Source organism: Arvicola amphibius, chromosome 3, assembly GCF_903992535.2.
Source record: "Arvicola amphibius chromosome 3, mArvAmp1.2, whole genome shotgun sequence".
In the NCBI taxonomy this organism is placed as follows: Eukaryota; Metazoa; Chordata; class Mammalia; order Rodentia; family Cricetidae; genus Arvicola; species Arvicola amphibius.
In genome coordinates, this window is record NC_052049.1 from 17,411,348 (window position 1) to 17,423,917 (window position 12,570).

Consider the following 12,570-nt stretch of genomic DNA (forward strand, 5'->3'; position numbering starts at 1 on the left):
TCTATATACCTGTATACACAAGTAAGCAACATCTACTTTCCAAGCAACATCAGTGTTACTTTGAAAAATATGCTTTAGGAAAAAATAGCATAGGGTTTGTATGTCTTTTTGAGTACTACAAAATATAGTTATATAAGAATAAAATATAAAGTAAGGGATATAAAGATACTTGAATTATCTAATGATTTGGTATGGTTCATAAATAACTTCATATATAGTTAGAATCACATTTTTTGATTTTTATTTAAGTTGTAGTGATTAACTTTCATTTCTGTTTGATTTATTCCTGACAATATCCATAAACTATATTGTTACTGTTTTTATCTGAATTTCCTCACACAAAATGAAATTTAGAAATTATATTATCAAATTATAGCCATATATTTAAGAAATGTGTGATTATACATGAGCCTGAAAATTTTTGGTTTGTTTTGTTTTTTCAAGACAGGGTTTCTTTATAGCTTTGAAGCCTGTCCTGGAACTAACTTTTGTAGCCCAGGCTGGCCTCATACTCACCAAGATCTGCCTGTTCTGCCTCTTGAGTGCTGGGATTAAAGGTGTGACCACCCCCACCTGGCCAAGCTTGAATAATTTTAATATATTCATTTGTGAGTAATTACAAACGTTCTTCACCTGTAAATGCATACAAAAACAGGTATGCAACAGACTGAGAAACAGTACACTCAGTCGCAAGATGTGTTGAGACATTTACTCTTTGAACTTCGCTCTAATTCGCTGTTTGAATATTTCCAATTTGTTTGAAAACTCATCCTTTTCCTTGTTTTTGACAGTATACTACAAAATAAGATCTTTGAACAAAGAATTACTTTATATGTTTCATATTATTTGCACATTTATTGTGACACTAATGTTGTGGAAGTGTTGTGTTCCACTTTTGAACACAGATGTTTTGCAGATCATTGTTTGGAACTATACACATATAACTTCAACTTAGTAGAACATTTTAGGGAGTGATCAAATATTTAGACAAATGTGTACTATTTCTAAAACTGTACCATAAATCTTCTGCTGCATTTTCTTTTCTTAATTTTTAATTTGTAAGTATTTATGAAACCTGGATATCTGATATCTGTAACCTGTATTTGCTAATTCTGTCATCTCTCTACACACAATACACACATACATTCAAATTTAGAGACAAGGTTCTTCAGAGCTAGACTTGCCTTATTAATAAAGGCATAAAGAAAAGGTCTCAATTTTCAATGAATAATGTTGAATGTTTTTGAGTGTCAGAGACAGAGACACAGAGACACACAGAGAGAGACACACACACAAAGAATTTGTTTATGTGGCCAGATTTCTGGGTTCCTGCATTTCTGAGTTGTTTAGTTGAATTCATACTCCATGTTTTGGAAAACAATTCTGTGGTTTTCTTTCCTCTTGGAGATTTGTTTCACCAGAGAAAGCCTCATCTTATTAAAGATGGAAACATAGTTGTCTCAGGTTGTTATATCTACATATAACATATTGAGTAGCTAGAACAACAAAATGTTCAATCTGACCATTCTTGAGGAGAGATCTCTTAGTAGAAGTATGGATGGGGTTAATTTGTTCCAAAGCCTCTCTCTTTGAAAAATGTTTCCATGTTGAAATGATAGTTTTAACTGGATGTACATGACTGCCTCTTGCAAGGAGACCAGTCCTACTAGACTTTAGTGCACTTTAGATGCTCATTTTTTATAATGAATGCCTGAAATGATCCTTCTCCTGATGCCTGCAATCACATGGTATCAGGGCATGGAGACTTCCACAGTAATATATTTGAGATGTAGTAGTGAGACTATATCAGATGATATTTAAATATCACTTTTATCAAGAAGCAGCCCCTCCAGGTTCCTATAACTCTTAAAACTTCTTTGGTTTCCTATAACTGTCTCCCATCAATCACACTATTCCATTTCCACTTGTGGGGTGAAAAATGAAGATAACACTCTCGAATTGTAAGATACATACTCCTATCTGGCATTATTATTCATTAATTGATAAGTACTTCAACATTTTTTATTTATAGTCATGATATATTTCCTTGCCTTTAGATTATTTAATTCATCAATATTTTTTAATTTGACATGATAAATTAACACACATACATTACTACATATCTGAAATGTATTTATGTAGCCATATTGTTTCCATCACTTTAGGATCGATTTGAAATTCCATGTCTTATTTGATAAGTAATACTATTTGTGTGTGTGTGTGTGTGTGCGCGTGCGAGCGCGCGCGCCTATTTTATATGGGTTTATGTGTAAAATAATTCAAAAACGATACATTTAATATAAGACCTACCTATATAAATGCATGTGTCTCCCTTACATACATCATCTCTCTGTCTCCTGTAGGAATAAAGAAATAGGACACTTACAGTGATCAATGCAAAGAATCTATGCTTTCTGAGATGATACAGTTAATGCTGGAAAATTGAGAATGTTTGAATGGTTTGCAGTGAGCATCTGCAGGCTGCAGACTTTTATTTCTGAAATGAATATTCAGGGCAAAGGTTGCAGCTATGTGGTAAAGTGCTTGCTTAGCATTCAGGAGGCCTTAAGTTCAATTACCATCCTAGCAAAAATAATTCATTAAAATAAGCTTGAAGTATTTTCTCAGGATGCACAAGTTACAAAATGGCTACATGCCCAGAAATTTTACAGCTAATGATCTATTATAAGAGGAATCATGAGTAGTAAATGTTGACTTTTATAACTAAAAAAACAATTTCAGTTCTAAGATATTTAGAGATTATAAATTTTGACAAAATGAATCACTTAAAAGGACTTTGTACTTATAAATGGAAATTTGCAGATAATCATTAAATGTGACTTATTTTTAAATAAAAATTAAGTCAATTCTTTTAGCTATTATGTATTAGTAAATATAGTGTGTTGTAGAAATACAGGCATATACATAAATGCAAATAAAACCACAAACATAAAAAGAGATTTATGTTTTCAAATATAAAGGCTAAAACAATAAAACCTCACAAATTATTTTTGGTATTCATTCATTCGTTTGTTTGTTTGTTTGTTTAGACAAGTTTTCAGTGTGTATCCCTGACTGTCCTGGAACTCATCCAATAGAACAGGCTATTTTGAACTCATTAAGTGTTCACTTCTGTAGGGCTGGGATTATTGGTGTGAACCACCATTGCCAGGCACATTTTCAATATTTATAATATTGAATTTTTTCTTGACTTTAACTTTTTTCTAATGTTATTTTGTTTACATTTCAGTAAATAAGCTTCTAAATACTAAATAGTATTAGTAATGTTTAATATTAATTAATTAATCAATACTATTTAAATTATTACCGCTTTAAATGACAACAAATAAACATTGCATATGTAGTTTCAATAATAATAACAACATTTTACACTTTTAGAGAAAGAAAAGTATTTTATCATTTGCGATTTGGCATTCACTGAAAAAGATGACATTAGGACATATCAGAGAAATTTTATTAATTTTATCTTAACAGTCCTATGAACAAAGTCATTCTGAGCAGAATATTGATGGAAAGCGGCACAGGTCACGGATAGGAATGGAAATCTGAAGGGGAGCTGCTGAGTCTTTGTCTCTCTCCTCTAATCTGTAGTCTCGGCTTTGGCTGCAACACTCAGCAGAGAGGCTAGACACTTCCTGGGTTTGTTTAATGGTATTCGAAAATAGATCTTTTCTAGGAATTCAAAATGCTTCTGACAGCAAGAGGCAACCAAATACATCCAGTCAGCTAAGATTCAATTTCAGATCTTCATGGAACACTGTGATATATTATTTTTGTAAAATCCTTTGTACAGTGCTGAGATTCTGCCAGCAAGCAAGGGCTTAGCCATGCTGGTTTAAAAATATTGATGTTCTTTCTTCTTTTACGGCAATGCTTACTGCTCCAAAATTCCCAATCTGCACCTATCATGACACTGAGACCTGAGCCTGTTCCCTGTAATATTTTTACTATTCCAGTTTTGAACAGCTAACTTGTTTTGACCGCTAACTGAAAGTCCACTCTTAATAGTTCATTTCCCTAGTGAATTACTACTTTTATCCATTAGTGCCTACTGCCACTGATTATTTAATTAGTTAAATTATCGCAAGTTTTATATTTACCTATGTAATAGTCTAACATGTTATTAAAACTTTAAGTTATCTTATGATTTACTTTAAAGTTACTTATTTAAAATATCTAGTGTTTGGATTTTCAAATTTTCTCTGTTAAAATAGTTTTTTGTTTTTGCCGTTATCTTCTGCGAATGACACTTCATGGGGAAGATTTTCGTGAGACTCATAGAACCCAAGCAGCCATATAGCTGTATGCAATAACTACACAGCAGTTTTATATTTACACAACTTGCTTGCAGAAAACAAAGTCAACCTAAAAGGTTGTTAAATTGTCACTTGAACTAGAATTAAAATTTGCTACTAAATAAGAAGAGCTGATGTTCCTTATTGATACATTGGTGAACACAGAATTCACTTACAGAAACATTTAAGAATTATTTTCTGTGGTTCATGTTTCCTCACTACTTAACTTGTTACCTGGAACAACAGTTTATGGTAAAATGAGCCACGAACTCACTGTTTTTGAACAAATTAAAAAATGATATTTATCAAATCATGTCATGCATGTGGCAAACTTTTTCATTTGGGTTATTAATTACAAGCACTACATTGTTCTACTGTTGTCATACTATCAAAGTAGAATTCTAATGTGAAGACATTTGGATAATTGTACTACTGGTTTTATACAAGAACTATCTTGAAGACTCAAGATATAGCCATATACACGACCAGGATCCCCATAACTTAAGGAATATCTTCCTCTTCGTTTGTTTATGTAGTATTTTGTATAACATAAAAATTCTGTATAAAATAAAAAGGAATTTATCCTAAATGATTTCAATACAGCATGTACATCTGTTATTTTCTTTTATCTTTCTTTCTTTTATTTGTACAAACTGTTCTTGAATTGACAATGTATCTAAATATCTTACTCATTCTCTTTTTCTGTCTCTTAACAACATACTACCACACATCCTTAGAATTGGTCTTGATACAAAGCCTTTCTTGAGTAAAGACAGTTGAAGAAATGGGTTGCAGCTTTTAGTAATTAATGAATTAATATATTTTTTGAGACAGGGTTTTCGTTTAGCTTTCCAGCCTGTCATGAAATTTTCTCTAAAAACGAGGCTGGCCTTGAACTCACAGAGATCCTCTTGTCTCTGCCTCCAGAGTTCTGGGATTAAAGGCGTGTATCACCACCACCCAGTGAGTTACAGAGTTAAGTTTCACTGAAATGATTCTCACTAACTCCCATCTATGTTGAGTAAGGAATAAAGAGCCATATGATAAAACTATTTCTAACTATTTGGGAGGCATTAGTAATGAGGCCTGGACAAGAGGTTGTAGCCATAGTATTTTGTGTTCACATGAATGTTTATTTACATACAATTTTGTGTGTGTATTAAACATTCAACTTTAAAATATGTCTCATTATTTTACCTTAAATTTATTTGGAATCAAACAAGCCTAATTTTTACTTCTAACTAAAGTATTTATAATATCAAAATTAATGTGTGAATAAAAGCATGCAAAACGGAGAACATTAGAAATTTAACTTATACTTCCACATTATGGTAAAACTCCAAATATATTTTTTATTTATTATAGAACAAATTATATCTTTTTGCATCATTATTATTATATCATGATATAGAAATGACAAATTAGAGGGAAAGTAGCCACAAATTAACTGCTGTAAAATATTGATTATGATAATTTTCAATTATTTCAAAAAACACTGTGAGAAAATAATACATATTCTTGAAGTTTTAATACAATTGTACATAAATATATTATCTTGGTCATTTATTGTTATATAAAGATTTGTTTTTACTAGTGATGATTACTCAAATTTTTAGCGTAAAATAAGAACCTACTGATCTAAATGTATAGAAAGCTCTTATTCTTATGCTGTATACTAAATGGATATCATCAGTTAGTTCTGTATCTTTATTAATTTCATTGAGCTATATATTTTTGTCTGCACCTCTCCCTTCCTCCCCTCTCCTTTTCCACACTTTCTTGTGACCACCAAACTCCCAATGTACCCAGGAGATCCTGCCTTTTTCCCCTTGGTTGTTGGGGTCTCTGGGGTTGTGGCCTGTAAGCTGATTTTCCTTTCCTTTATGTTTAAAAGCTACTTATGAGTGAGCACATATTATATTTGTCTTTTTGGGTCTGGGTTACCTCACTCAATTTTTTTTCTATATCCATCCATTTCCCTACAAATTTCAAGATGTTATTATCTTTGTAACTTGAGTAATACTCCATTGTGTAAATACATCACATTTTCTCTATTCATTATAGTTCTATATCTTTATTAAGGTATAATATTGTCTAAATGAATATTATGAATGAAAATGTAATCTTAAATTGTGTATATTTAATTTTTGTTTTAAAATTATATATGTTTACATTAGAATATGTCTAAGTTGACAATTCATAGATTTATTTTTGATTACAGCCTACTTTTTGAAAGTTAATATTAAAAATATATTTTCACATTCTGGGTCTAAGGTCCTATGAACTGATACTAATTTCATATAGCTATGTCCTTATTCTCCCATACATACACACACACACACACACACACACACACACACACACAAACTGTACTATTGTATTGAGATCCAGGAATTGAAATACAGCCATGACATAAAGCTTATATTCACCAACAATGACTTTCACTTATATGTCCTAGTAAAATTTAGGATTTACTGACTATTTTAATGAGTTTTTTTTCTAAGAAGAAAGAAATACAGATCATGCTTAAATGGTTTGTTTTTAAGTCTCTTGCTAATTGTCTGACAAAGAGGCACAGCTTTCTTTTTCCAGGCAGACTCTTCAAAAGAGTTTATGTTTAAATCTTAATGAGTAGAAAAATTGCTGTCTTTTTTGTAGGTACATTTGCAAAACGATTGTCTTCTGACACTCAAAGCAAGCAAAGAAATATCTGGCAAGCATTTTATACCTAAATGTCTTACTTAAAAAAAAAAAAAAACTGAGTGCTAAATCTTAATATACTTTCTTATTTCTTAGAATGGTAGTATTTTTACTTATCTTATTGACCGAAGGCTATTTAAAAGACCAGATTGGAACACAAGTAGATATGTAAATGTTTCCCTGAAAATCTTTTTGTCCCTCTTCACTTTGGTGTGTTTAGATCTATTTGTAATATTGCTTACCTTTTTTCCTCTCTCCCTGATGCATCAACTTTTAAATCCCTGATATTGTTTTCAGCATTTGTTATAATTAGCTTTATCTTTACATATACTCCCATTAATGCATACTTTATATGATTATAAATATTATTTACATATTTCTCAGCTGAGTAATAATACTTGCCATCTTTCTGAAAATAGGAAATTGCACATATTGGATTTTGTTGCTCAATAAAACTGCAGTATAAGAAAGAGTGCAAATTCTCAGTGAAGACAGCATGCCTGAGTTTAAGCTAAGGGGTGATCTGCCAGCAGACAACGTTATGATAACTGCTGTGCTAGAGTTCAGGGATAGGACACCAGATCCTGGGAGAGCCATCCTGTGAAAAGAACATCAGAAACCTGACCAGAGATTTGGGGCTTTCAAAGACAACTGCCGTTTGTCTTTAGCACGTGTGACCTTTCCTTACCGCCTAATAGTGCTGAGTCTGCACTTCAGCACACCTTTCCTTCTGTGGTTTTTCCTGCTTCAATTATTTGTAATTTCCCTTTCACCTTTTCATCTTGGAAGGGACCCTCCTACCATGGAAAAATTATGAGTGGCGAGTACGAAGAAAATGAAAATCATCCCGTAAGAGTATATGCACCCAATTACACAGCAGTGGAAAGACCATGGAAAGGCAGAGTGAAAATTCGGAATGCATTCACACTTAGGGTAAAGTAACCATTAATATATTTGTGAATATGGACAGTGCTGTGTGGCCCATGCTTCAGTAGCAGCGCACTGTCATGGGAAGCACTAATTCATTGAAATGTGATATAGAAGAAGAAGGGGGTACAGGAGATGCGAGAAGAAGCAGGGTGAGGAAGGAAAGGAGAAGAGGCAAAGCTGTGAATGGGGCATAGTGTGAGGATTTGCTAGAAGAGGGTAATGGGGGTAGATATGGTCATGATGTGCTATATACATACATGGCATTTTCAAATAATAAATAAAATACTTTAAAAAGAAGAAATCTTGTTTATTTTCCACAGCATATTATTTTTCATTTATGCAATAAGTTTTACATTGTTGTTTTATTTTATTTATCAGCTTCAAAGATAAACATATGGCAGTTCCATATTTTGAAATTCTTTCTATTGTCAGATGATAGATAGGAAGATGATAGATACATAGATAAGTAGATATATTAATAATAGATTATGAAAATATTATTTGAATAAATGTAATTATTCTATCTGTATATTGATTAAGCTCACTGTCAATTTGATAGTATTTACAATTATCTTAAGGATACTATATGTATTATCTAATGGTATTACCAAGATTAATGTAAAATATTATGAACTTTTGAATGAAATAATATGAATTTTCAGGAACATATGCAATATGTAAACATTGTAAACAACATGGGCACTCTAAATTTCCATATTAGTAGTGTATGTTTCTATGTGACATCACAGAAAAATTTTTGATATATAAGAAGATGAATCCAAGAACTCTACTCAGCTTTCTTATAGTGATAATAAAAGTTTGAAAGAGATCTTAAGGCACACAGTGATTTAACTGGTGGTAAGTGTAATATTTTTATGTCTCTTTCTTTGCTTGAGCAATTATGATGCCTGTCATTTAGGTGGATTATTGAAGTACAATTAATAAAAACTTAGGTTCAGAAATTGGGGTTCAACCTAAATATCTGAAAAGCAAAACAGCCAGCCACTGGCTCTTACATTAACATCAGTCTGATGGCTATCATGCCTCCGGAAATCTCAGAATGAAACTGTGGGAGTGTCTCACCCTATCTTATATTTCTCTCTATGGCTGGGATTAAACATGTGCACCACTGGGATTAAAGGCATCCACCACATGATTTTTATGGCTACTAGGGTGGCTACTGGGATTAAAGGTGCATGTCATTTTGATACAGGAATTAAAAATTTGTGTTACCTTAACCTGGTCTATAAGGCTGACCAGTGGGTCTGTTTTACTCTCAGATCTTCAGACAGCCTTTATTTATTAAAATGCAGTTGAAATGCCACTACCGAATATAATTTACAATACTCTCCACCGGAATCTCCCAGCCAACAGACCAGTTATGGCAGGAAATTTACATGTATTTATGTTTTCTCACCAATGAACTAAGCAATGAGTTGTGAATTCAATGGCTTTTGAGATTTGAAAAGCAGAATTAAGCCTTAACTACTCACAAGTATATTTCTACAAATTGCTCACAAACCAACTTCTTCTTATATGTTTTCCAGGCCTACAGACAGATCTCCTAAACTAACATAATTGCTAGATTGTAGATGGAATTTTCTTCAACATCTGATTCTGATATGGTTTAGAGTAAATATTGCATTGTATAACACAGAGAAAACCTGTCAGGTTTCTTCCATTCCTCCTTTGTCTACAAGGAGGATATATATATATATATATATATATATATATATATATAGATAGATAGATAGATGATAGATAGATAGATAGATAGATGATAGATAGATAGATAGATAGAAATACATATTTAGATGATAGATAAATAGATATATAGAGTTATATAAAAACAACCATACATTACTTGCAATATTATAGAACTAAATTTTCTTTTCAAAGTAAGAGATGTTCACTAGATTGTTTCTATTCCTTTTTATGGAGAATAACCTACAGATTAATAAAATTAATGAAAACCACAAGCATTTTGTGGTTATATTTATGATCATATAAATGTGTAAGTATGTTTTCCCAATGTGCACTCTGTTCTTTACGCATTGAGCTTGTTTAGTTTTGCTCATCGACTATTAAACATGTGGCTTCTTCTTTATTATGGTTTGCATACCCCATGAGACTCCCTTGGAGGAAACTAACTTTTTTTTTTTTTTTTTTTTTTTATTATGTAAATATTTTTTATTAAGCCAGGAACACATTTCAGTATTGAATGAAGTATATAAGAAAAATAAATTATAACTTGTTTTTCTGCTCTTCAATTAACTTCTCTATGACTTTTTCATTTCTCCAGATTATACTACAATGCAGTTTATATTTCTTTTTCCTGGTTGTACTGAAGCTCAAGAGGTTTGTGGAATAGAAAGGTACAGTGAGCCATTCTGCCACCGAGGGTCCTGCTAACTTTTGCTTTGTAAGCAGGTGTTATTTGGAGATAGCTTCTTGATTAAGGATGGTAAATCATATCCGTTTTCCCTCTCAGTGGGGGGATCCTGCCTGGCTTGAGCCTGTGTAGGCCCTGGGTATACTGTCGTCATAGTCTCTATGCGTTCACATGTGCCTCAGTTCTGTTGTGTCTGGAAGATACTGCTTTCTTGAGCCTTTCATCCTCTGTGGCTCTTACATTCTTTCTGTCTCCTTTTTCACATAGCTCCATTAGCCCATATAAAGAGGTCTCATAAAGAAATCCAATATATGGCTGAGTGTTCCAAAATTTCTCAGTCTTTTTACATTTTATTTTTCATATTTTCTACCTGACAAGATATTGTGTTCTTTTTCTGACACAAATTGCAACATCTTTATTTTTATTCTCCCAAAGACAACTGTTTAAATTTGAGATACATTTACAAAGATTAATTTGTTCTGTCTCCATAACTACTATTTGAAGTTAGTCGAGATACTATCATTAGCATGATCTTCATTTTGCAGAAAATTGAGTAGAGTTTGAACTTGCCCAGAGTCTCGCAACCAGCCTGCTTCTATGCTATCACAGGGACTGTGCTCTGATTCACTCTTCTTTCCTACCATGTTCCCCTCATGGAGATGTAGAAAGCATGTTTGTGTGTAAATGGTGCTTGCATTTGTTCAGGCACATATGTGTGCAAGTGTGCATGTGAAATCATAAGGCAGTCCCTTTTCCCCCTATTTTTATTTTATTTAAAACAAAAGAAAACAAGAACCTCTCTCTCTTTTCATTATACATACCAATACCAGTTCCCTCTCCCTCTGCACGTTTCATTCCCCTTATCTTCAGCCCCAACCCTCCTGCCCAACCACTCCTTGTTGCTTTCAGGAAGGACTTTGGTCCTCCCTTCTATATCTAAGCTGAGCAAGTTATCCCTCCAAAGAGAATGGAAACCAAAAAACCCAGTACGAACAGTGGGGATAAATCCTGGTCCTACCACCAGCGGCCCCTCAGTCTGCCCTAGCCATACAACTGTCACCTACATTATGAGGGCCTAGTTTGATCCTATGCTGATTACTTCCCTGAATGGCCAGAAGGGGTGAGCTCCCATTAGCTCAGGCAAGCTGTTTTAGTGAGTATCCCCATCCTGGCCTTGACCTCTTGCTCGTATTATCATTCGTCCCACTCTTCGACTGGACTTTGGGAGCTCAGTCCAGTACTTGGCTGTGGCTCTCTGCCTGTGCTTCCATCAGTTGCTGGATGAAGATTCTACGGTGATATTTAAGATAGTCATTTTTCTGAGTAACGGGTAATGCCAGTTCAGGAACACTCTCCACTATTGTTTAGGGTCTTAACAGGGGTCAACCTTGGGGATTTCTAGAAATTTCTCTATTACCAGGTTTCTTGCTAGCCCCATAATGGCTCCCTTAATCAAGATGTCCCTTTCCTTGCTCTCTGTCTCTGTCTTTCCCCCATCTCGCCTATCCCATTCCCTCAAGTTCTTCCCCCTCTCATTCCACTCTACCTTCTCTCCCACCCCATGCTCCCAAATTTCTTAGGAAACATTGCCTATTTCCTCTTTCCAGGGGAATTGTAACTCTTAGGGTTCTGCTTGTTACTTAGCTTCTCTGAAGTTGTTATCCTTGCTTTACTGCTAGTATCCACTTACAAGCGAGGACATACCACGTTTATCTTTCTTGGTCTGTGTTAACTCATTCAGGATGTTTTCTCTAGTTCCATCCATTTACATGCAAATTTTAAGATGTCATTTCTTTTTTTACTACGAAGTCATACTTCATTGTGTAAAAAGCACCACATGTTTTTGATCCATTCTTCAGGTGAGGGTCATCTAGTTTATTTCTAGGTTCTGACTATTGAAAATAATGCTGTTATGAACATAGTTACACAAATGTCCTTGTAGTATGATTTAGCATTCTTTGGGTATATGCTCAAGAGTGGTATTGCATTTCAAATGCTGAAAGAAACTTAAGGAATTGTTCAACTTCCTTAGCTATCAGGGAAATGCAAATCAAAACAACTTTGAAATACCATCTTACACCTGTCAGAATAGCTAAGATCAAAACACCAATGATAGCTTATGCTGGAAAGGATGCAGAGTAAGGGGAATATACCTCCATTGCTGTTGGGAATACAAACTTGTACAACCACTCAAGATATTTTGTTTTACTCTCCTACCATTCATGTGAAGTT